At 37.5% G+C, this 27,978-nt stretch overlaps 1 long non-coding RNA gene across 1 annotated transcript; it reads left to right on the top strand.

The window, feature by feature from the left end:
- Window positions 1-4,970: 4,970 nt before the first annotated feature.
- Window positions 4,971-27,537, top strand: LOC118497267. The gene is made up of 2 exons (XR_004899789.1): window positions 4,971-5,046; window positions 27,452-27,537. It is a non-coding gene; the product is annotated as an uncharacterized LOC118497267 (long non-coding RNA).
- Window positions 27,538-27,978: the final 441 nt, after the last annotated feature.

The raw sequence follows: 27,978 nt of genomic DNA, 5'->3' as shown, positions 1-27,978 counted from the left end.
CTGGGAATGTTATAGAAAAATAGTTAAAGAAGCATGAAGAGAAAGTAAGGATTGTTTATTGGTTATTGTACGTGAGATCCTGTAGCAGGCACTTTCACATAGTATTATGTCATTCCCAATAACATCCCAATGCTTCCCAATAGCATTGTTTTTCTTATGTAACCCCATCTACACATATACTTTTTTTTATTTTACAGGTAAGGAATCCAGTCTTCTGGGAGTATAATTTTGCCAAGATGAGCCCAGTAGGCAGTTTGTGTCCACCCAACTCCTCCAAAGGAACATTGCATCTGTCCTTTACCGGCACTGATACACCCTTCTCCTACTTTCTGTGAACTGCCCACAAATCGCTCATATCAGCAACCTTCAGAGACTAGTTTGGTCACCTTGTTCACTGCTAAGAGAACCAGAAATCCCTTCATCTACCATCACCACCACCACCACTGCCACGACCCCCAGCTCAAGGCCAATGACTAGTGTGGAAGTAAAACACCCAGTACATACACTCCCAAAGGTTTTTATAAAACCAGCCTAAAAATGAGATCTTTTGAGTATACCTTAATATCATGAATGTAGGCAATTCTGAAGGAAATATGATAGGCAACTAACAGACCCTGTTAATGATAGGAAGTATGATGCACAATTAGCAGCCCTGATAGCTGGCTTTGTGTGATGTAGATTTTAGAAGGTGTATGTCACCTCATCCTGTCCCTGTGTTAAGTAGGATAGGATAGACAGCAAACCAAGGCAGGGAGGAAGAAGGAGACATATTTCACCCATTGACCCAAACAATTGATTGTAGAACAAACAATCACCTCTATTTTGGGCCACCTTGCTCTAACTACACTTGCTTTTGCTCTCCCATTAGAACTTAGCACTAATAAACTTTGCACGCTAATGGGTTTGTTGATCTGTAATCCTTTATTGCATTGGCAAGAAAAACTGAGTTTCTGGGAGATTCTCCCATAACACTACATCCGTGGATAAAGGCCTCCATACTACACACCTTTGGACACACAGTAATGTCTTATGGAAGCTATGACATGCCATAATGTCAGTGATCAATGAACTGTGGGTCACTGTATGTATAAGGAGTGTGGCCAAATAGTGGTAAAAACATGAAGAAACAGAAGACATATGGTGCAATTCTAGAGGTATATTCCCATGACCATGGTCCTGTGTATTTAATTTTTCTTTAAGAAAAATATACTTAAATAAAATTGAGTTAAAATTATGCAAGACACATGGTTTGATTAAAGAAAGCATGTTGATCACCATAATTTAATATGTAGCAGGTTTTTTCATCAATAAATCATGGATATGAGTTTATTCTCAATATTTTTTTTCTCTAGAGCACACACTGAGACAAAGATGTTCACATTTTTGAAGTGATATTTTTCTTTCCCTTAGGAAAACTTCTATTCAACATGATTTTTAAAAAATACTATTTGTCTTGGTGAAAGTTATTTCTTTAGTATTAGACAAGAACAAAATAAATATGACTTTACTTTTTAGTAGTACTTTTCATATTTTTAAGTCAAAATATATTATAGCCATTTTAATTATGTATTCTACTTTTTCATTAGGAGCATACAATTGAATTTTAAAATACATTTTATATTTGTGAAACAGGAATTTCCTAGAAAAAGAATTTAGTGTGACAGAAAAAACATAGAGAACAGAGAATCCAGAGTCTGGATGGAGTGTTCAGATGAGAAATAACCCTCTGGATAAAGCTGTTTCCTTTCCTATTGAATGGAGTTGTTCTTTCCAATCACAGGGTGTTCTGCAGTCAGAACCCAGTCAGAAATACCATGACTTCAGCCAAAATAGATGGGAATTTTTACACAACTAATCAGATGAAGAATTGGGGAAGGGAAAGAGGATAATGGTGAAAAGAAGGGGAAGAGATTCATTGAAGTATATGTATGAATGACCTATGGACATGGACAATAGTGTGGGGATTGACTGTGCAAGGAGAGGTGGGCTGGGTGGAAGGGGACAAAGGGGGAAAAATTGGGATAACTGTAATAGAATAACAATAAAAAATTAAATAAAAGAACCCCAGTGAAGAAAATAACAATATTTTTGTGACATATATAGCAGCAAGAAGAGGGGGAAGCTGTAAGAAAACATATGTGCCTTTTAGAACATCCTTTTTTTAAAAAAAATCAATGAGACTTGCACTAAAACATTCACAAAGCAGCTACTTATAATTTCTTTGTGATGTATTAAACATTACTAGTTTCATCTTTCAATTTTCTGTAGTTTGTTTGACCAAAATCTCTGGAAATGTACTTGCGTAAAATTCCATCAAATGCCCGAATGTCAGTGTGAAAGAATGTTTGGAGATACAGAAAATCAGGGCATATGGGATTGGATGACAATTTCTTAAGGGAACCCTAAAAATGGGAGGTTTCTAGCCAAAATGTTTAATTACCACCTAATTGAGACAGGCCAAGCCATCTGTTGACTGGAATCTTGTCCTCACCTTTGGGGAGTGCCTGGTGATTGGTTGGCCATGTGTGAGAGAGCCATTTCTCTCTGACATCTGTCATCTGTCAACCCCCAACTGTAATAATGAGCAAAGTTGCTATCTGCTGTCAATGGGCCATATGGACTGGTGAGTAAACAAACAGACTGCAAACATATCACACACATTCGGGGTGTTTAAACAGACAACCCAGAATGCCACTCAGTAGTCACTTTAACCTGGATTCCAGCTCTGGAGTATGTTCTGTAGGAGAGGGTGAAGGTAGAGGGGTCAAGGCATCCATTAGACACCATCTTGTCTGAAATCTTTACTGGAAACTTGAATGGAATAAATAAGTAAATAAGCTCATAAACAAGTCAATCAATCAATTATTCAATGCATATTTATGAAGATATAACAATAGTAAACCTATACACACAGATCTGCCCCAAGAGTACTGTCAGTAGGAAAAAATCTCTTTATTGGTGAGTTTGAAAACTAAGGCAAAAAACGGCTATTAACAAGGCTATAATATTGTCTCTGTTTTGTCAAGCCTCGTGTAGACAGACAAATTACCAAAGGAGAACATTTTGGTCTAAATATATATAAAGTGCTCTTAAACACTGGTAAGAAAGACAGTTGATCTCAGGGAGGAAGATGGCAGTATGGTAGGGGGGAGCGGATTCCCCTTCCCCCTACGCTGGGGAGAGAAACTGGCCGATCTGCGGAGGAACTGAGCAAGGGGCCAACAATATTGCAACATTTATGAAAATAGGACATCAAAAATTATAGCGGACATTGAAAAACCAGAGGGTAAGGAGAGTGCTTCAGGATAATAAGGGCCCAGGGATCAGCATGGGGACCAGGGAGGTTGGAGCCCCCAGGCCCAGCACTCCTGGGTCTGCCTCAGGGCCCTTGGGAGAGAGCGGAGTCAACTGCTCCCTCCCTGGCCAAACAAGGATTGAGCAGCATCCAGGAAGGTCTCGTTGCTTGAAGGCACAGAGGACTGAGACACAATCACACAGAGGCTGCGAGCACCCATGCATAGTCCTGGGAAGAGTGAGTGCCCCAGCCTGTGTGACCAAGGGTAACGTGGCCATGTGCCCTCACCCCCAACCCAGAGATAGTGTGGCTTTGAGAAAGACCCAGACCCCACAGCCCTGAACAAGGAAAGGGAATGAATGCTCGAGGGACTCTGGAGCCCACAGCGGTGAACTCGGGAAAGTGCAAGCCTCCTCGGGATTCCCAGATCTCACACAGTGAACCTGGAAAAGATGCGGGTGCTTAGAGGGATCCTGGAGCCCACGGCAGTGAACTTGGGGTAAGTGCGTGCCCCCTTGCGATCCCTGGAACTTACACCCTGAATCCAGAAAAGATGCGGGTGCTCTGTGGGATCCCGGAGGCTGGAAGCCCATGGCAGTGAGCTCCAGAGAACATGCTTGGGAGCACCCAGACCCACGCCCAGGGCCCTGTGGAGAGGCATCAGACCAGCTTTGGGGAGAGCGCGCAGCTAGCCCTGGGGATAGTATGAAAGAGACTAAGTCCTGACTGGGAAGGGTGAAAACCATTCCAATCGCCCCTCAGCCTGCTGAAGCCAACAAGACCAGAAAAAAGTGGTTTGGCCAGTTAGAAACCAAGAAGAGGTTTTTTGTTGTTGTTGTTTCATTTTATCTTTTTTAAGTAACTTTTTATTTTTTAATTCTCTTTATTTTATATCTCTCAATTTCTTATGGTTCTCTTCCTTTCATCCTAGTGTTATTTCTTCCTTTCCAAATTTATCTCTCCTTCATTCCATCTTCTGCTTTTTTTCCCTTTTTTTTGTACCTGCAAGTTACTGCAAATTTCCATTATCTTTTTCTTATTATTCTTACATTTTTTATTTTAATAGTATTTTGGTGTTCCTCTTCTTTCTACATAGTCTTCTTTGTTTGGTTGGTTATACTGTATCATTTGATAGGTTTCCCCTGTTATCTCATTCATAGTGTATTGCTAATTGACTATCTTTCATTTGTGTTCCATTAGTACATTACTCAAGCTTCTGTACTCCCTATTCTTGTTATCTAGATCTCATAGATTCTGCCATATGATTGTTGCTCTAATATTACTGTAAATAAGACCTATTTCATACAATTGTAAATACTACACAACACCCCTCCCAGATCTCAGCCCACTTCTCAGTTTCCTGAACTCTATTATTGTAGTGGTTAACTCTATTCTCTTATACACTACTCCTATTTACTATTCTTTACTCCCACCTTACCTCAGAATCTGATCTCCCACAGCCTTACTGCTTTCTACATCCAACTCACAATCCTTTCCTCCCCAATAACAGTCTTATCTTCTTTCCATCCTTTCCAAAACATGGCTAGTGGGGTGGAAGATAACAGTTTACACTATATGTAGCAAAAGGATCTCCTATCTCTTCTTTACTGGCTGCTACTGTAAATATCATAAAATACTCTCTTGCTGTCTTAAACCATTTTGCCTTACTCCTCCAACTGATCACAAAAAAAGTAGGGGAAAGCTGTGAACACCAGGATACCCAAAGGAGACTGCACCACTGAATCTCACAGGTATTTTACTACAGAAGATCACACCATAAACCGAGGAAACCAGAAAAGATCAATTTAAGAAACAGAGGCTAACAAAAAGAGTCTCACAAACAATGAGAAGACAAAGAAACAATCCCCAAATGAAGGGAAAGGAAGATGCCTCAGAAAGAATGCTAAATGAAATAGAGGCAACTCAACTATCAGACACTGAGTTCAAAGCCATGGTTATGAGGAAGCTCAATGAGCTCACAATGAATTACCAGAAACTACAGGGAAGCTACAATGAATTCACTGCAAATTATATCAACATGAAAAAGGAAATAGAAATTATCAACAAGGACCAAGAGGAAATGAAGAGTACAATTTCTTAACTGAAGAACACAGTAGAAGGAATGAAAAGCAGGATTGATGAAGCAGAAGACTGGATCAGACTTCCAGCAAGATGGAGGAATAGGTGGACACACCGTACTTCCACGCACAACCAAGATTAGAACAACAATTTAGAGCCAGAATAACACCCAGAACTGACAGAGGATTTATCTGAAAGGAAGTTAGACAGCCAAGAAGTTGAGGTAGACCCATACATCCAGACCGGTGGGAGGGCCCGAGAGGACAAGCCAGCGGCACCGGTCTGTGGTGCACAGAGGTCAGGGAAAACTTGGTGCGAACTTGGCACGTGAGCCACCCAGGGTGTGCAAGAATGCTGTGGTGGACCCTGAGGTGGCGATTGTGGGCCAGGGCAGAGCTCACAGCCCAGGATCCCAGAGAAGGGACTGAGATCCCAGGAGAACGGAACTACCGCCATTATTCCCTCCTATCCCTGCTACTGCCCCTGCCCCCACATATAGTCACAATATAGCCATTGGGGTGCCCAGCCCTGGTGAACACCTAAGGCTCCGCCCCTCACCATAACAAGAGCAACCAGACTGAAAAAAAAAAAGAAAAAAAAAAGGAGAGACAGGGAGAGATATGTTTCCAACAGAAGAACAGATCAGTCCCCCAGGACTCATCCTTTTGAGTGACCAAGAAATAGCCAATCTATCAGATGCACAGTTCAAAACACTGGTGATCAGAAAGCTCACGGAATTGGTTGATTTTGGGTGCAAATTAAATGAAAAGATGCAGGTTACCATAAAAGAGATGCAGGAAGATACACGGAGGAGAGCCAATAGTGAAGGGAAGGAAACTGGGTCTCAAAGCAATACAGTGGACCTATCTTCCTTCCTTCAGAGGAAGATAGAATCAACCAAGCAGGAAAGCATGAGGAAATAAGAATTCAAAAAATGAGGAGGAGCTTAAGAGCATCCAGGACATCTTTAAACGTTCCAACATCTGAATTATAGGGGTACCAGAAGGGGAAGGGGAACAGCAACAGATTGAGCATGTATTTGAACAAATAATAAAGGAGAACTTCCCCAATCTGGCAAAGGAAATAGTCTTCCAAGAAATCCAGGAAGCTCAGAGAGCCCCAAAGAAGTTGGACCCAAGAAAAAACACACTAAGGCACATCGTAATTACATTAGCCAAGGTAAAAATGAAGGAGAGAATCCTAGAAGCAGCAAGAGATAAGGGGACAGTAACCTACGAAGGAGTTCCCATAAGACTGTCAGCTGATTTCTCAAAAGAGACCTTACAGGAAAGAAGGGGGTGGAAAGAAATATTCCAAGTCATGAAAGACAAGGACCTATATCCCAGATTGCTCTACCCAGCAAAGCTCTCATTTAGAATGGAAGGGCAGATAAAGTGCTTCTCAGATAAGGTCAAGTTAAAGGAGTTCATCATCACCAAGCCCATATTTTATGAAATGTTAAAGGGACTTATCTGAGAAAAGAAGATAAAGAAAAAACATGTATAGTAAAAGGACAGCAAACTCACAATTATTAACAACCACACCTAAAGCAAAACCAAAAGAGACTAAGCAAACAACTAGAACAGGAACAGAACCACAGAAATGGAGGTTACATGGAGGGTTAGCAACAGGGTAGTGGGAGGAGGAGAGAGGGGGAAAAGGTACAGAGAATAAGTAGCATAGAATGTAGGTTGGAAATAGATAGGGAGAGGGCAAGAATAGTACGGGAAATGTAGAAGCTAAAGAACTCATGACACATGGACATGAACTAAAGGGGGGGAAATGTGGGTGGGAGAGGGTGTACAGGGTGGAGAGGAGTGAAGGGGGGAAATGGGACAACTGTAATAGCATAATCAATAAAATATATTTAAAAAAGGTAAATAAAATCTTTAAAAAAGTTAAAAAAAAGATTGGATCAGCAAATTGGAGGATAAAGCAGAAAAAAACATCCAAAAAGAGCAAGACAAGGAAAAGAGGATCAGAAACAATGAAGAGGGATTAAGAGAAATGCAAGACAATAAGAAGCACAATAATATCTGTATAATAGGGATACCAGAAGGAGAAGAAGAAGAGCAAGGGATAGAAAACCTATTTGAAAATGAAAACTAATGATGGAAAACTTCCCCAATTTGATAAGAGAAAGTCACACAAATCCAGGAAACACAGAGAGTCCCAATCAAGAATAACCCAAAGAGGCCTACATCATACACACCATAATTAAAATGGCAAACTTCCAAGACAAAGAGAGAATCTTAAAGGCATCAAGGGAGAAACAGGAACTAACATACAAGGGAGTCGTGAAAAGGCTAGCAGCTGACTCCTCAATGGAAACACTCTAAGCCAGAAGACAATGGGGAGAAATATTCCAAGTAATGAGAACCACAGGTTTGCAACCAACTTTACTTTACCTAGCAAGGCTCTCAATCAAGATAGAAGGCCAAATAAGGAGCTTCCCAGACAAAAGAAGTCTAAAAGAATACACCTCTACCAAACCAGCTCTGCAAGAGATGCTAAAGGGATTGCTTTAAGGAAAGGAAGGAAAAGAGAGAGATAGAGAGGGACACAGGTATGAAAATGGCAATGAATAAGTACCTATCAGTAATAACCTTAAATGTAAATGGATTAAGTATTCCAATGAAAAGACATAGGATATCTGAGTGGATAAGAAAGCATGACTCACACATATGCCACCTACAAGAGACCCACCTCAGGATAAAAGACCTATACAGACTAAAAGTGAAGGGCTGGAAACAAATTTTCCAAGCAAATGGACAGGAAAAAAAAGCCAGGGTAGCAATACCCATATCAGACAAAATAGTCTTCCAAAAATGGGCCATAAACAGAGACCCAGAAGGTTGCTTCATAAATACTCAAGGGAAGAATCCACCAAGAAGACATAAACATTGTAAATACATATGCACCCAACATAGGAGTACCCAAATACATAAAGAAAATCTTAGAGGACTTCAAGAAAGATATTGACAACAACACAATTATAGTAGGGGATTTTAACACCCCACTGTCAAAAGTGGACAGATCTTCCAAACAAAAGATCAACAAAGATATTGAGGCATTGAAGAATGTCCTAGATGAAATGGACTTAACTGATATATATAGAGCCCTTGATCCCGAAGAAGCTAAATACACATTTTTTTCAAATGTGCATGGAACATTTTCAAAGATAGACCACATGAAAGGACACAAAACCAGCCTCAACAATTTCAAGAAAATTGAAATCATACCAAGCATTTTCTCCAACCACAAGGGACTGAAACAAGAAGTCAACCTCAAGGAAAAAAACCCAAAACACTGAAAATCATGGAGATTAAATAACATGCTATTAAACAATGAATGGGTCAAGAATGAAATTAGAGGAGGAATCAAAAGGTTTCTGGAAACAAATGGAAATGAACTCACAACAATCCAAAGATTATGGGACACAACAAAGGCAGTCCTGAGAGAGAAGTTCATAGCGATACAGGCATACCTAAAAAAGATAGAAATATTTCAAACAAACCACCTAACCCTACATCTACAAGAATTCGACGAACAACAACAAAGACAGCCCAGAGCAAGTAGAAGGAAGGAAATAACCAAGACCAGAGCAGAATTAAATGACATAGAGACTGAAAGCACAATCCTAAGGATCAATGAATCCAGGAGGTGGTTCTTTGAAAAGATAAACAAAATTGACAAGCTTTTAAGGAGGCTCATCAAGAAAAAAAGAGACAAGACCCAAATAAGCACAATCAGAAATGAAAGAGGTGAGATTACAACTGATACCACAGAAATACAAAGGATTGTAACAAATTACTACAAAGAACTATATGCCAAGAAATTTGAAAACCTAGGTGAAATGGACAAATTTCTAGAAAAATATAATCTTCCAAACTCAATGAAAAAGAAGCAGAAAGCCTGAACAGACCAATAACAGCAAAAGAAATTAAGTAGTAATCAAAAAACTCCCAACACACAAAAGCTCTGGACCAGGTGGTTTCACAGGAGAACCCTACAAAGCATTTATGGAAGAGCTAACCTCTATCCTTCACAGACTATTCCAAAAAATCCAAAAAGATGGAAGACTTTCAAACTCTTTTTATGAGACCAAAATCATCCTAATCTCAAAACCAGATAAAGACACAACAAAGCAATGAAACTTCAGGCTATTATCACTGATGAACATAGATGCTAAAATCCTCACCAAAATGCTGGCAAACTGCATCCAAGAATACATTAAAAAGATCATACACTATGACCAAGTGGGATTCATTCCAGGGATGCAAAGATGGTTCAATATTCACAAATCAGTAAATGTAGTACATCACATAAACAAAAGCAAAGACAAAAATCACAAGATCATATAGATCATGATGATGTTTTCTAAATCATCAATAGATGTAGAAAAAGCACTTGATAAGGTACAACACCCACTTATGATAAAAACACTCAGCAAAGTGGGAATAGAGGGAGCATTCCTCAACATAATAAAGGCCATATAGGAGAGACCTACAGCCAACATCATACTCAATGGGCAAAACTTAAAGTCTTTTGCACTAAGATCAGGAACAAGACAAGGCTGTCCACTTTCACCACTTCTATTCAATATAGTATTGAAAGTTTTAGCCACAGTGATTAGACAAGAAAAAGAAATAAAAGACACATATATTGGAAAGGAGGAAACAAAACTGTCACTGTTTGCAGATGACATGATAGTGTGCATAGAAAATCCTATAGACTGAGTCAAAAAACTGCTTGACCTAATAAATGAATTTGTCAAAACAGTGGGATACAAAGTCCATATCCATAAATCAAAGGCATTTCTGTACACCAACAATGAAACAGCAGAGATCAAGGAAAAATACCATTTGAAATAGCAAAAAGAAAAATAAAATACCTAGGAATAACCTAACCAAAGAGGCAAAAGACCTGTATGCAGAAAACTACATAACACTGAGGAAAGAAATCAAGGAAGACACAAACAAATGGAAACATATACTGTGTTCATGGATTGTAAGAATAAACATCATCAAAATGTCCATACTACCCAAAGCAATTTACAGATTCAGTGCAATACCTATTAAAGTACCAATGGCATATTTCACAAACATACAACAGACACTTCAAAAATGTATATGGAACCATAAATGACCCCAAATAGCTGCTGCAATTTGAGAAAGAAGAGTAAAGTAGGAGGGATCACAATACCTGATACCAAACTGTATTACAAGGCCACTATAATCAAAACAGCTTGGTACTGGCATAAAAACAGGCACATGGACCAATGGAACAGAACAGAGAGCCCAAGTCTCTATGGTCAATTAATATTTGACAAAGGGGGAAGCAACATAAAATGGAGTAAAATTAGCCTCTTCAACAAATGGTGTTGGGAGAAATGAACAGTTATGTGCAAAAAAATGAAACTTGATCACCAACTTACACCATACACAAAAATAAATTCAAGGTGGATAAAAGACTTAAATATAAACTGCGACACCATTAAAGTCCTAGAGGAGAATGTAGGTAGGAAAATCTAAGATATTTCATGCAGAAACATTTTTACTGGCATGTCTCCTAGAGCAAGGGACATAAAGGAAAGAATAAACAAATGGGATCACATAAAAATAAAAAACTTCTGCATGGCTAAAGAAAACAGTATTAAAATAGAAAGAGAATCAACTGTATGGGAAAACACATTTGCCATTGATACCTCAGACAATGGTTTAATATCCAAAATATATAAAGAACTTACACAGCTCTACTCTAAGAAAACAAGCAGCCCAATTAAAAAATGGGCAAAGGACTTGAACAGACACTTCTCCAAGCAGGACATACAGAGGATCCAGAGACATATGAAAAGATGTTCAATATTGCTAGCTATCAGAGGGATGCAAATTAAAACCACAATGAGATACTACTTCACAGCAGTCAGAATGGCCATCATAAACAAAGCAGCAAATAACAAGTGTTGGAGTGGTTGTGGAGAAAAGGGGACCCTGGTGCCCTATTGGTGGGATTGCAGACTGGTACAACCACTATGGAAAACAGGATGGAACTTCCTCAGAAAACTAAAAACGGATTTACCTTTTGCCCCAGCAATTCCACTGCTGGGACTATATCCTAAGAACCCCAAAACACCAATCCAAAAGAACCTATGCACCCCAATGTTCATAGCAGCACAATTTACAATAGCTAAGTGTTGGAAGCAACCTAGATGCCCATCAGTAAATGAATGGATCAAAAAACTGTGGTACATTTACATAATGGAATTCTATGCAGCAGAAAGAAAGAAGGAGCTCCTATCCTTTGGAGCAGCATGGATGGAACTAGAAGGCATTATGCTAAGTGAAATAAGCCAGGCAGTGAAAGACAAATACCATATGATCTCACCTTTAACAGAAACCTAAACAACAAGACAAAGAAACAAGCAAAATATAGTCAAAGACATTGAAATAGAGGACAGGCTGACAATGACCAGAGGTGAGAGAAGAGGGAATTTCAGGGAAGAATGGGAAGGGTTTACAGAAACAAATATAAAGGACACATGGACAAAAACTAGGGGGAGGGGGTGGAAATAGGATGGAGGTGGGGAGGGATGGGTGGGTGGGCTGGAATGGAAGTAAAGGACAGAAAACTGTACTTGAGAAATGATTAAAATAAAAATAATTATTGAACTATAAAAAAAGAATGACAATGATCTTAATGTCACATTCATATATTAGACTTTCCCATCAGCCTTGTACAGATGTTCTAAGTTACTCCAAGATTTATTCAAGAGAGCCTGTTATAGTGAGTTACCTTTCTTATAGACTTTAAACTATGAAATTCATTAATAGTATCTAAATAAAATTGAGAGCTGACATTGAACCCAAGACAATAATAATTTCTAAAATTAGAGTCTAAAGCAAGTGTGGGAGCATTTTTTTTATATATTATGACTCAACTTGCAATCCCCAATTTTTCAACTCCATTTCAATCAGTGGTTCTTAATCCTGTCTATGCAATAGATTGATTAAATAAATATTGTAGGAAACTGCATTCTGATATACATTTATATTTTAAATGCTACCTATTATTCAAATATAAAGTTGAGGAGCAGTCATTTCAGTTCCACTGAATTTTGAGCCAACCTAATGAAGCCTGGAAGGCACTTTGAGACCCAGACTTATCCCAAGCTGACTGAGTGCTGAAACCAATTGGCTTTGTCACACACTCAGTAGCCAGAGTGCCAGGAGTCAATCAGGAATCCTGGCACTCAGTGAGCTTCAGCTTTTACCCAGCAATTCCTGCACACATTCCTTGCATACAAGTTGTTTCCTACATGAGTGTTCTGTCAGCCTTCTGGTTCTATCTAGGACAAAAGCTCATTTCTGCACTCCTACCTATCTTCAAATGCCTTTGTTGTACAAAATGAGTGCTCTGGTTTCATAGTAATATCACCTGTGCAGATTTGACCCTCCTTGTAGAAAATATGAGCTAAGAATTAAGGTAAGAATTATTATCATCAGGCCCTAGTCAAGTGGCTTAGTTGTTTAGAGAGCATTGTCCCAATACACCAAGGCTGTGGGATTGATTCCCAGTCAGGGCACCTACAAGAATCAACCAGTGAATGCATAAATAAGTAGAGCAACAAGTCAATGTCTCTTTCTTTATCTCTTTCTCAAATCAATAAATAAAAAAAGAAAAGAAAAGAGTTATAATCATTTTGAAGACAAGAAAAATAGAGCTGAAGATGTCAAGTAATTTGGTTGTGTACTTGCAGTGCTGGAATTTATCCTGGGTTTCTTTGACTCCAAAGCTTACCTTTGTCCAGTTTAGCCACTAACATTTATCTATAGCTCCCTTCCTTCAATTTGGATCTAACTTCTCTAAAGAGGGTCCAGTTCTACACTACTCGCTCCACCCACCTCCAGCCATTTTCCTTTCCCCACTTCTGCCCACAGGATTACATTTCTAGATACCATCCCATCACTAGCAGAGTTAGAACCAAATCCATACACCATCTTCCCATTTACCACGGACCAATATAGGTTCTTTTGTTGTGTTTACATCTTGAATTTTCTTTTTCATAATTGTAAGACTATTTCTCTGTAGGTTGATCTATGTTAAATGCCTTATGTTTGATGTATAAAATTAAAAGAGCCTAGTAAATGCTTTGCCTACTCCTTTACCTATGGTGCAATATTTTTTATTATCAAATTTTGATGAATTTCATAAAACTTTTGAAATTTATTTTTCTTCAAATAAAAAGAAAAATAATTTTGTATTAAACATTAATATTAATGAGATTTACTCAGAATTAATGAAACTCCAAATTTAAAGTAAATGGGGTATTTGAGTATTTTATTTAAAAAGTGAAAGAATAAAAAAAGTGAAAGACTAAAAAGCACAATAGACTGAAAAACCACTTCATCTCTCTTTAGTTTTGAACACTTTCTGGAATTGGGTTACAATACTATAAATGAAAGAATTAAATATATTTAGTTGGTACTTTTAATATATTAATTTATTTTAAATGATACATTGTGTTTTTGTTTTAAAAATAATACATGCTTGCACTATAAAATTTGGAAAAGTAGATAAAAGAATAATCATAGAAAACAACTGTTAATATTTTAATTAAAATATATTTGGTAACTTATGACTCAACAATTCCATTTCTAGGTATTTATTTGGAGAAATTCAAAACACTAATTTGAAAAGATATATGCACCCCTATGTTCATTGCAGCATTATTTAGAATAGCCAAGATATTATAGCAACCTAAGTGTCTATCAACAGATAACTGGGTAAAGAAGATGTCGCGCACACACACACACACACACACACACACAGGAATATTATTTGGTCATAAAAAAGGAATGAAATCTGACAATTTGCAGCAACATGGAAGGACCTAGAGAATATTATCCTGAGTAAAATAAGTCAGACAAAGGAAGATAAATACCATATGATTTCACTCATATGTGGAATCTAGATAACAACATAAATAAACAAATAAAGCAGAAACAAATTCATAGATGCAGAAAATAAACTGATGGTTGCCAGATGGGAGGGGTTTTAAGGAACTGGGTGAAAAAAGTGAAAGAATTACTGTATTTTTCAGACTATAAGATGCACCCCCCCCCAAATTTGGGAGGAATAATGGTTGTTAATGCTGCTGTTAAGTTCTGTTTACATTTACATTGGTGAAATATTATGTTTTTTGTGTTATTAAATATTTTACCACATTTTTTGCTTCAAAAATTTTTTCCCTATTTTCCTCCACTAAAACCTAGGTGCATCTTATGGTCTGAAAAATACAGTATGTAGTACAAATTGGCAGTTACAAAATAATCATGGACATGTGAAATCTAGCATAGGGAATATAGTCAACAATATTATAATAAATATGTGTGGTGTCAGGTGGGCACTAGATGTATTAGGGGAACAATTTGTAAATTACATAAATGCCTAAACACTATGATGTACATCTGAAACTAATGTAAATAATATTAAATGTCAATTCTAATTAAAAATGTTTTAATAAAAATAATAAGAAGGAATTTAAATAATCCATTAAAGAGTATTATATTTGGCTTTACTCAAATTTATTCCAAAAAACTAAACTGTAGAACTTGCTGAACTTAAAAATTTTCTTTTGATGATATGTACAAATTCTTAGATTCCTATAAAGTTTAGATTTTTCCAAAAACTTTAGAAAGTCGGTCTTTATATAAAAAGTGATAAATCATTCTCTAAAAAGAAAATCATGGTAAAGTAATTAAGTCTTGTGGCTACCATAAATCCTCATTGATTATACCTGAATTGAGAATATCCGTCAGCCTTCCCTTTTCTTATGAATTACTTTAATAATGTTTGTTTAATTTTGTTATTTAAAAAGTCACTGATCTTTCAACTTTATCAATTACTAATAAATGATGTCAATATTTCATTTGGGGACCACGGTTTATTTTCATCTTGCTTTCTTTTAATCTCACTTTGTAATTGCCTTTTTTGTCCTTGAAGAAAAAATAACCACTTTCATTTAGTATGGCACTGTCTACTTTCTTCACGAAGGCCATTTCACGTAGCCCTCAGACTTGGTGTTCTAGTTTGGAAAGACTGTTTCTTTGCCAGCAATAAAGGAATTGCTCTAAGATTTAGTTTTTCTTTCTAGTTATCAATTAGTCCCACTTTTCTTGAAAGTCATGTCATTTTCTTCTTCAGATTTCTTTTTGAATTTTTCATTGAATTTATTTATTTTTACTGCTAATGTGATTTCCTTCACATCATTGTTGCTCCAGTGACATCAAACATTCAATTTTGCTAATTCAAAGTCTAGTGATTGTTTAACATGTGGTTTTAATTTATTTATATTTTAAAGAAAAGACAAGTTAGAATCTTTTTCTCTCTATTGGGTTCTGAAATGCCTACCAGTCTATATCTGTATGTGAGTTGCTTTTTTTTTTACCTTTCAGAAATTTCTCAAAGTTTCGGTTTGCTAATAATCCCTTTCTTTTTCATTGTCAATTCCACTTTTGTTATTATTAATATTAAGGAATGTGTCTGTGCTCCATCTAGAAATAACATTTCATATTTGCTCTCTCATTTGTCACTGACTGCTCTAAGAAACCAAAATATTGATAAGACAACCCTTGTTATCCACAAGGATATAAAATATGCAAACAAGGCATTTAGGACACTTATTTTCAAGTTCCTTGTATTACAATTCTTACATGACAGAATGTCCAAAGAGAAAAAAACCTTCCAAATGAATAATCAAGAAAGACTGCATAAAGAAAAAGACAGCATTTGAGTAGAAGGGTAGAAATTGAAGTGGTACCTTGGTACTTGTCATTAATTCATTCTGGAATTTCATGATGGGTGCTGAAACCACCAAGTACCAAATGAATTTTTCAAGCAATGAGTGATGAAGCATTTTCTCTTCCAGGGCTCTGTTGTGACTCATACGAGTTCTAGAAAGAGTGTTGAGTCCTGAGCAAGTACCAAGTACTGAAACTTTTTTTCTTGTCAAAATGCAACAAGTAGAGAGTTTGATGAGTTCTGAAGCCAACAAGTACCAAGGTATGACTGTAGTAGAAAAGAATCCAGTCTGGATTGATGTGAAGGAAGAGATTGGTGTTGAGGAGTAAGTAGATGAGGGCCACCTCAGTTCATATGCTTGGAGCAGAGATTGGACTAATTCAGTAGAATGGAAACACTTGTGTAAGGAATTGGTGGAACATATATATTGGGAGGGGAGTCTCAGTTACTCACTAAATGTTTGAACACCCATGATGAAGTAGTTAACAAGCAGGCACAAAGGAATCAGGTTGGATGTGCTCTCTGAGCACCAAGCCTCTGGGGTATTCAGTGAATTGAAATTTAATATATGTGTACAAGTTTATAAGGTGACACATCTTTGTATGCATACATGTATAAAATGTGTTAACTGTATATAATATATAATGTTAAGCTTATATATTTATATTTATCTACATATAAAATATGATATGGGACATAAAAGAGTGATTTTTTTCTGGAAGTTGATCAGATGTTGGGGATAGGTTTTAGAATCTCATTCTTCACTATTAAGCTATAAAAAAGTTGGACCTAAATCAGCAGGAAATGCGTATCATTGAATCCTTTGATCCTGGAAAAATGATATAAAACATGTTGTATAAACCTAAAACTTATGGTAGTTTATGAGATATGACAAAGAAAAAAAAACCTCACCAAGTTAATGAAGATGAAAAATCTAAGAGTAAATAAAGAAGACAGGAAGCAATAAATGCAAAAGTTAGATTAGAAGGACAGACAGATATTGGCAGTAAGGTAGCAAGGAGTCAGGCAAGAGGACACAGAAAGTTTGTATGATTAAAAAATAGAGATTTTTAATCTTAGAAACTGGAAGATAATGATGGTACTTTAAGAAAAAACTCAAAACACATCATAAGAGGGAGGAAAGCACAAAGGTTTTGCACATGGCAGATCCAAATCAAGTCATGTTTCTGCCTCGAACTGTTATGGAAACTTTGGTGAGTCTCTACAGTTCTCTAGGTCTCATTTTCTTCATCTATAAAATGGGTTTGCAGTCTGAAAATATATTTTAAAATTTTCAGATTAGAATTATGTCAATATAATTTCTAATTAGTTAATATATCACTTTTTGTGTCATTTCTTTTTCTTATATATTCACAGGCAACATATAAGTTCTACCATATGTGAGGAATGATGCTAATGTCCTACCTGCACATCTTACCTTCGGAAATGTTATTTTTTAAATGTCTCTTCAAATTCCAGAGCACGGGATCAAGTAGAAGAATTTTAATGTGTATTTCAATTTTATATATAAATCATCCTGTCATTTTTAGCACTGCAGCTGAGTTTCTTCATATAAGCTGGAGAAGATCATGAATAAATTTGCAGCATGCTGCACAGGGAATTATGTGTACATGAAATAATTCTTATTGGCAATTGCTTTTACAATTCACTGCACAGAAAATTTAACATGAGGGCACAGAATCCCATTTCTCACACTGGAGAGAAAACTGAGAACTGCAAATACAGATGTTGAAAAATAGTAACTATCCTAATGAATTTATGTGCTCTGCAATACTGCTCAGTTAACCTAAGTCAATACTGGGAGTATATATCACTGTTTACCATGACCTTCAAGTGACATCCCTTGGCTCTTACATAAAATCATGATCCTTCAGTCTGGTAATTAAGGTCTGCCACACTCTGACTCTAATTCATTCCAGAACATTATTCCTAATTTGGAATGTTCTTATGCAGGAATAATGAACATGTTATGCTTGTGTTGACTCCGTCCTATGCCCATAGAAGGTACCATCACTTGATTGCGGCATTTTTTTATGCTGAGTAGTAACACATCTTCTCAAATCTCCTCAAGGTCATGTTCCAGGCAGCAGCTAGCAAGCAATCAGAGTGGGCATATAAGTTTAAATATGAGATCTATCCAGAAGGTATCCAGCCATGTAATATGAAAAATACAGACATTTATTGAAGAAGGTACAAGTACAAAAATAATTATACACAGGACAATGAAATCTCACTCCCCTTCAAAGTTGGCACCTTGGTACGTCACACACTTCACCCAATCGCCATCAGCTACCACATCATGTTTTCCTGAATCTCATTGACGGTCTGAAATCTTTTTTCTTTCAAAGGTGATTTTAGTTTTGGGAGAAGCCAGAAGTCACAGGGTACCAAATCTAGATTGTAGGGGGGCTGAATCACCTGGGTGATTTGATGCTTTGCCAAAAAACTGCACAAGATGTGATGTATGAGCAGGCACATTGTCGTGATAAAGCTGCCTATCACCAGTTTCCCATAGCTGTAGCCCTCTGAATCATTCAAATAGTTTCTGTAGGGGAATATTCAAGCTTAACACAAAATTTGATGTAGGTTCATTGCTCTATTTGCTCAGTCATTTTGAATGTGTTGGCCACACAGTACACATGCTCACTCAACAGCATCTACCTTCCATACTGACTAGTGTACAGTGAATTGGTCCTTGTTCATGCATGTGCATTAAAGTCCACCCCCCTTGGCTGTATGGCATATGGATGTCATACAAACTATTGTCATTATATTAACAATGGTTGGACTTTTTCCGGACAGGTTGAATATATCTGCTATTTAGAATGTTTTCTTTTTCCCGTTATTTTCCTATCCTTATGGCCAGAACCACTTAACTTCCATCACTAGTTCAGCTCTAACCCAAGTTCTGAGGTGACCTTTTGCAGTAAATATAAAAGTTTAAAGAACCTCAGGTTAGTAATTTAGAGGTTCAAAAACAAGTGAGCTTTTTATTGGTGCCATTCTGACCTTATATTTTAGCTCCATTCACTGGGCTTTGACCTGCTTCTTGGGATCCTTTTTATGTGGTGTCAGATCTAAGTTTATAACTTGGTTACCTGCTGAAGATATATCATTTCTCTGGGATATAGGTGTTCCCTTCTCTTAGCAGTCTCTCTGGGTGGTCAGAGTCCTTCCCTTGATGCCAGTTGCTTGCATAGCTGCCTATTTCCCAGAAACTTAAATAGTGTCCTAGCTCTATGCTTCTACTGGGACACACTTGGCTGACCTCAAACCTGGGCATTATCTCCTGCAAGATTTCCTGACATTTCACTTGCTGATTTGTCCTTGGTGAAAATAAAATAATACTTGATACTTGTATTTCTCATTTGACAAAAATCTATTCTCCCATCAATTTTATCATACTGTAATTCACTGAGCCCAGCTTTTATTACAATTCTACAAGAAGCTTAGCTTTAGTCAGATTGATCTTTGAGTGTTTGATGGTTTTTTCTTCCTCTGCAGATTTTGTCAGAACATTGTCCCAACTCTGAATATCCTCCCAAGTCCTCCACAAATATTTGCCTACCTTATTCAGACCAAAGCTACTTTAAACCATTTTAAGTTTATTGAAATTTTCTTCTTTGAGCCAAAACCACAATGATTTTTATAGCTTAATAATACTTGATTTTACAAAATCAGAAGTTCCTAGGTTTTGAAGAGATACTGAAGGCCAAGTATTTAAAATACCAACCTGCCATGGTATATGAGCTTCCTCCACAAATCCACACCAAGTGCAAACCGAGGCCATCTTGGACCATACTGGTGACAAGGAACTCACCACCTCCTCCATCCTTGTTATACAGGTATCAAATAATCTCCTTCTCAGTTATTTTAAGTTTACTCTCATAGTCCTAACTTTACTCAAGGTGAAAACAATAACTCAACCACAAAATAGTAGTCCCTTAAGTATTTAAGACAACTCTATGTTCTTCAGCCAATGTATGTTTAATTATCTATTCCTAGTTATAATTCTTTCTGGAAAAGCCCCTGTTCCTGGCCAGTTCTTCATGCTCAGATAGCTTCCTTTTATAATGTCTCCCTTCTCACCAGCATATTCCCTCAATGCTTTTCCATGCCAACAGGTGTCTAACAACTACTTGCTGTCCTGTCCTTGATAATTTCACCCAGCGTGCTCTTACCTACTGGACCTGCTGTTCTAAAGTAATGTCTTCCTCTCAAGAAAACTGACCCAATGGGGGATATTAATAATTAGTGTACCTGACATTTTGGTCACAAGTGATTAACTCTCCTGCTAGAATCAGTGTCTTGCAAAGCACTGGTAGCCATGCTTAATGAAGAATAGTCCCAACTCCCTGCTATCTTCCCAGGTCCCACAGGACATTCATGTGGCAAAGAACACATTGTTGATAGTTATTTGTTCTTGAAAGCAAACTGTTCACTTGTGAATGAAGAACTACTTTTTGTACAATTTTAATGTAAATTGTATTTTCCAACAGTACAACTACATGTAAATTGAGGAAAGATATTATTTTCCTCCTGTGATTTCCCAAAGATTAGCTGCAATTTTAGAAAACCCCATGATATTGTCCTTGATAGTAACATCACCATTACGTCACATCTCAGTCAGTCTGCATTTATATCCACCATATTCATGGAGAATCTACACAAAGGGGTGAGAGTCTGACTATTTTATTTTTTAGAATAGTATTTCTGAGTCAAGCTTCTACACTCTGAAATGTGTATTATTTTATTTTAAATTACCTTACTTTTGTTTCTATTTGTATTATAATAAAGGTATTTTTAAAAATTAAGTTGTATCTAATTTTAGGTTATATGACCTATGTTTCACTTCAAGTTAATAAATGGAGTGCTACAAAACTATTTATGGTTTTAAAATGGTGCCATTAGGTTAGAGAGCACTAAGAGACACTGCTCCTCACATTTTAATATCCCTAGCTGGACTGATTACATTAGAAGCCAAGAGAAGAGCAAAATATTACATTAATCCAATTGAAGATTCCAATACCTGAGACTGTTCATGTCTGTTTTTTATTTTACTAATAGTAATCTCAATTTTGGGCTTCTATGATGTCCAGGCATCAAACTGCAGTTTATGCATTACCTCATTTAAGCTCTTCCATAAACCCAATGGTATGCAACATGACTTCCCTTTTACAGAAGAGTTCTGTGAATCTGTGCAGTGTACAAGGAGAAAGACCCCAATTTAGAATTATCTTCTGGAGGGAAGGCCCCTTTTCAGTACAGGCTTCTCCCCTACCAGGTGAGTGTTCTAGGAACCCATCTGTATCAGTGTACAAGCTGGTGTTGTTGTTGAGAGGCTCTGTTTGGCTTCAGTGAATTTTTTTAAAGGCTCTTTCAATGCATTTGCTCATTCTATGATGGGCGATTTATGAACACATGTGTCTACATTGTGCTGAGTACTCAGCACTTTTTGACCAAAAACTGCAAGACCCCATGCCCTACCCTCCCTATTAACCTGATCTCATCCTGAAAAACTTTTTTTTTGTTTCCCCAGATGAAAAAAGTCCTCAAAAGGAAATGTTTTGTTGATGAGAAGCACTTTAAAAAGAATCAAAATTGATTAGTTCAAAAACTGTTTTAGCAGTGGAAAAAATGTTGCAATAGGTGTAGTGCATCAAATGGAGAGTACTTTGAAGGTGACTGACGGTTAAACATGTAAAAGTAAGTACGTAATTTTTATAGATAACTTTCATTTTTAAGTGGTCGCCCCTCATATGGTGGAGTCAGGATTGAGGACAAGTTTATCTGGCTCAGAGCCCCTTTCTACCACATGACCTCCTCCCTTTTCATGGCATAGCATCTCAGTCAAAATAGATGTCTGGCTGGCAAAAATTCTTGCTAAGGCACACAGAGAAGTAGCATGCTTTATGCATTCTGAGAAATACTGGGGAGAATGTGTTGCAGTACTATAACAATCAACTCTGAGAAAATCCTCTGCTTAGTGATGACATGGTTAATTGACTACCTGAACCTCAAGTGACATTTCCCCACCTCTCCCTTTAGTCACATGACTGAAGTTAGTCCAGACCAGAGGAGAGATCTGTGGAAAGTCACATGGGAGCCAAGAGTCGCACCTCCTTTATTTGGGAGGAAATAAAGGAGTTAAATTCTTCTCTCAAAAATAACAACTGCTTATTATTTGAGGAAGACAGTGAGAATCAAATTATTATAATAAGTGGTTCAGAGAACTCCAAACATCTCATTAGAATCACAGAAATTTTTCCATTTAAAAACTCTGTTTAGTCCTTATGTGTATATTTTAGAATAGTGAATGGATTCACACCTAAAAGCTTTACTATATTTTCATGTCATTAGTGTTGAGATGTGGGGAAATTAGTCTAGAAACCTTCAACTCATCCAATATCAGTATGAAGTGACACAATTAAATAAACAAAACACAAAGTTGTAATCTGTATCTTTGCCAACACAGAGCATGGGTTTCATTCAGCCACAAATTCCTGCTCTGCTGTGTTAATGGAATGTTATCTCAAGTTTGTGCCAAATTTATCTTCTTTGGAACTTTTTAACATTTCAACTCCCATTTTTGGCTCTTGGTTTTAAAATGAGAATATTTTTGGCCACCAATGATATAAAATCTATGCTCGTATTTGATTCATAAACTTTTCTTGGCATAGCAGTGTACTGAATATTCAGATGACTAACTAGTTTGAAAGACTATTTATATGAGCATTATATCCTTTATACAAATTTGTTTTTAATTCAACACTGGCTAATGGGCCATAAAAATAAAGGGTGAGCCAACAACAAAAAGAATATGGTTTATTGCCAGAAAGAATGCCTTGGGACTGTGGTTGCTTGATAAGTTAATAATAGCAAAACATTAACTTTCCCCAAGGCCTTTGTCATCTGTGAAAGTGAGATAGTGTGATACTGTTTTAAAAAGTGCACTTAAAATATGTAATCTAGAAGAGAGAAAACATAAAATGCAAGGAAATTGTGTGATATCCTGCCTGAACAATGAAGCTGAAAATTCAGGTGTGCTGCTAACATACTGAAGACTTTTTTCTCACCAGCAGCCTGGTATGAGTTTCTCTCCATTTCCATCTGATAGAAAATACTGGCTGCAGATGAATTTTTGCTCAGATATATTGGCAATAAAATATAAGAAAAGGCAATAAAATCTGTTCCATATTTTAAGAACACTATAACAACACTTTTAATCAAACTAGTTTAACTTTCTATTTTTAGAAAACAGACCATATCCCCCAAAGATTATGATCACAACGGGAACATTGCAAAATGTGCTCTGCTTGGTGCTACTGAACTTACCCCCAGTTACAGATAGAGCAAAATAATTGGTGCAATGAGAGCTTCTTCTCTTCCTTTGAAACAGGTAAAGCTGGCCCTGGCTGGTGTAGCTCAGTGGATTGAGCGCGGGCTGCGAACTAAAGTGTCAGAGGTTCAATTCCCAGTCAGGCCACGTACCTGGAGTGCAGGCCACAGCCCCCAGTAACCACACATTGATGTTTCTCTCTCTCTCTTTCTCCCTTCCTTCCCTCTCAAAAAAAAAAAAAAAAAAAAAGCAAAAAACAAAACAAAACAAAAAAACAGGTAAAGCTGAAAAATGTGTCCCCTGATTGGGGCTAAAGGATTTTCCCTAAAATTTTGTTCTTAGAAGCAGGAAATTTTAGATTACTGAGTGAAGAGACACAATAAAAAACAAACTACTTTTTAAAATGCCTGTCAATATTATTTAAGCAGCATTTGACTGAGACTAGAGGAAAAGAATGTTGTGGCAACAAGTGGAAATTTGGGGTGAAAGCATTCTCAGAATCCAGAGATTTGAAAATGAATTATTAGATGCAGCATTCAACACAAAGCTACAAAACTAGGTAAAAAGTGAATGCATGCAATTTGATTATGGATGGAAATTATTTTGAAAGAGAAAAATATTCTTTTGAAATTAAAATTGTACCTTAAAAAAGGTCTTTGAATGTAAAGCTTCCCTTGATATATTTGCATTTCACAAAGATTACTTTTGTATGTAAGATAGTAGAAATGGGCCATGACTGTAAGATATTGGGAGATATTGGGTTGGCCCCCCAAAAAAAAACCCATTTAGTTTTTCCATAAAATAAAATACACATTATTTTCATTTTTGCCAATAATTTTATTGATTTGGATACTCTGAGTATGTCAGCTATCTCCCACATTGTATAATGTTGATTGTTCTCAGTTAATGTCTCAATTTGATCACTATCAACTTCAGAAGGTCTGCCTGACCTTGGAGCATCATCCAGCGAGAAATCTCCAGCATGAAACTTTGCAAACCATTTTTTACATATTTGATCAGTCTCAGCACTTTCTCCATACACTGCACAAATCTTTTCTTGCATTTCAGTTGTGTTTTTACCTTTCTTGAAATAATAAAGCATAACACGCTGAATATGTTGGGTGTTTTCTTTCATCTTCAATATTAAAATGGTCACACAAAAATTCACCTATTTTGGTAAGATTTTTTAAAATTCATGCTGATATGACAGCTGTCATAATACAATCTAGCAGAATTGTTTTGAATGAAGTTAAAGATAACTAAATGCTACTAGAGCCACCTGAGAGAAAGAACAAACAGAATTTTTGGCCAACCCAATAGCTCCACTGCTTTGTAACAATGTTCCTATCATATAAATGTAGACACTGAAAGATGAAAAAAATTTACTTTTTATTTTTTTAAGATTTTATTTATTTGCTTTTAGAGAGGGGAATGGAGGGAGTAAGGGAGGGAGAGAAACATCAATGTGTGTTTGCCTTTTGTGGGACCCCACCAGGGGCCCAGCTTGCATCCCAGGCATGTGACCTGATTGAGAATCAAACCAGCGATCCTTTGGTTCTCAGGCTGGCACTCAATCCATTGAGCCACACCAGCCAGGGTGAAAAAAATTCACTTTTAAAATAAATTCTTTAAGGAGGAAGAAGATGGCAGTGAGGTAGGAGGGAGCAGATTCCACTTCTCCCTACACACAGGAGAAAGAACGGAGCAAACAGCCAACAGTACCACAGCATATATGAAAATAGGAGACCAAAAATTGTAGTGGACACTGAAAAACCAGATGGTAAGGAGAGTGCTTCAGGACAATAGGGTCCCAGTAGTCAGCCCAGGAACCAGGGCAGCTGCAGTCCCAGGCACGGGGTCTGCCACAGGGTCCTTGGGAGAGAGCTGGGTCCACTGCTCCCTCCACTGCCAAACAAGGTTTAAGCAGCACTGGGAGAGACTTGGTTGCTTGAAGTTGCAGAGAGGAGAATAAGGACTAAGCAGCAACTACACTGGGGCTGTGAGCACCCACAGAGTCTGCAGACACCGGTGGGGGAGAATTGGCCCTGAACCCGATAGTCCTGGGTCTGGCTGGAGAATTGGCTGTGAGAGAAGCCAGGCAGTTGTACAGAGTGGCAGGCTTGAGTAGGAGGAATTTCTCAAAAAGAAAAAGTGAAAAGAGAGACACTGGGGAATTCTCCTGCAGCAATCGCTCCAACCTACTCTCCACCCAGTCTGGCAGTGATCCTGAGGTTGCACAGAAAGTTGTGCAGAAGGCCCTGCACACCCCCATAGCACTGGTCAGGGTGCTCACCCAAACACGTGGGACTGACGCAGCCTGGACAAGTGCCTGCGCACCCGCACCCCAGCCCACAGTGGTAACCCTGGGGAAAGTGCTGATCCCACACCCAAGGCTCAGGGGAGAGGCACCAGGCTAGCTCTGGAGAGAGTGTGCACAAAGCTGAGTGCAGATCTAGAAGGCAGAAAAGCCATACCAATTGCCCCTCAACCTGCTGAAGTCAACAAGACCAGAAAAACTGATTTGGCCAGTTTGAAACTAACAAGAGGCTTTTTTTAAAAGAAATTTTTAAATTTTTATTATTTGTTTATCTTTCAATTCCTTTTTCCTCTATTTCCTTCTTTCTTGTTTTATTCCTTCTTCTTTGCTTTCCAATTTTATCTTCTTCCTCCCCTGTTCTGCCTTTTTTTAATACCCACAAGTGAGACAAAAAAACCCTGGAACTGTGAAAAGACCAGAGTTGGAACCAAAAAGGGGGCATCCCAACAGCTGACACAGTGTGACAAATTTGAATTTGCTATTACAGAGAATCTGCAAGTTATTGCATATTTGTATTATTATTTTTTCATTATTCTTACATCTTTTATTTTAATAGCATTTTTGTATTCCTCTTCTTTCTGTATAGTCTTTGCTTGGCTGGTCATATTGTATCATTTGACAGGTTTCCCCTGTTCTCTCTTTCACAGTGTATTGCTAACTTACTGTCCTTCACTTCACTTGTGTTCCATTAGCACACTATTCAAGGTCCTATACTCCCTATTCATGTTATTCAGATCACATAGATTCTGTCATATGATTGTTGCTATAATATTATTGTAATTAATAGTTGTTCCATACAATTGTAAATACTTCACAACACCCCTCCCAGATCTGGGCCCACTTCATGTTTTCCTGAACTCTATTACTGTAGTGGTTAACTCCATTTTCTCACACACTACACCTATTTACTATCCTTTACTCTCACCTTACCTCAGAATCTGACTTCCGACAACCTCACTGCTTTCTAGATCCAACTCACAATCCTTCCCGACCCAACAAGAGACTTATCTCTCCACTCTTTCTAAAAAGTGGCTAGTTGGGTGGATGATTACAGTTAGCACTATACATAACCAAAAGATCTCCTATATCTTTTCTACTGGCTGCTACTATAAATATCATAGAATACTCTCCTGCTCTCTTAAACAATTTTGCCTTCCCCCTCCAAATGATCACAAAAAAAGAGTAGGTGGAAGCTGTGAATACCAGGATACCCACTGGAAGAGAAAATCCAACAACATAGGGATGACTAACAGATAACAACAGAAGAAGGTGAAGGAGGGAGTGGAAACCTCAATCCAGGACCTATCTGGAAATACAACTAAATAGTGGATAAACCACCCACAACAAACAACTCAACACAAACAAGAGAGAATTCTCAAAATGTTGTACACACAGAAGAGCCAGCTTCAACAAAAAACTTCCCACACCTGCACAACAGAATACAACAGGGGGTGGACAGAGTGACCCTAAGTTAACCAGATGCTGGGAAGGACCTAACAACAATCAAAATATAAAGACAAACACAGAGAAACCTAAATGACAGCCCGAGACCAGTGAGTTAGAGAGAGCAAGGAGACGGCATCACTGAATCTCAAAGGTATTCTACCATAGAAGTTCACACCATAAACCCAGGGAGTCAGAACAGATCAATTTAAGAAGCTGAGGCTAAAAAGAAGAGTCTCACAAACAATGGGAAGACAAAGAAACAATCCCCAAATGAAGGGAAAGGAGGAAGCCTCAGAAAGAATGCTACATGAAATAGAAGCAACTCAACTATCAGACACTGAGTTCAAAGCCATGGTTATGAGGAAGCTCAATGAGCTCACAATGAATTACCAGAAACTACAGGGAAGCTACAATGAATTCACTGCAAACTATATCAACATGAAAAAGGAAATAGAAACTATCAACAAGGGCCAAGAGGAAATGAATAATAAAATTTCTGAACTGAAGAACACAGTAGAAGGAATGAAAAGCAGGACTGATGAAACAAAAGATTGGATCATCGAATTGGAAGACAAAGTAGGGAAAAATACCCAAAAAGAGCAAGACAGGGAAAAGAGGCTTATAAAGAATGAAGAAGGGTTAAGGGAGATGAAGGACAACATAAAACATAATAATATT

Source organism: Phyllostomus discolor, chromosome 11, assembly GCF_004126475.2.
Source record: "Phyllostomus discolor isolate MPI-MPIP mPhyDis1 chromosome 11, mPhyDis1.pri.v3, whole genome shotgun sequence".
Lineage (NCBI taxonomy): Eukaryota > Metazoa > Chordata > Mammalia > Chiroptera > Phyllostomidae > Phyllostomus > Phyllostomus discolor.
Note: the sequence above shows the minus strand (reverse complement) of the source record. Positions and strands in the feature narration are given on the sequence as shown.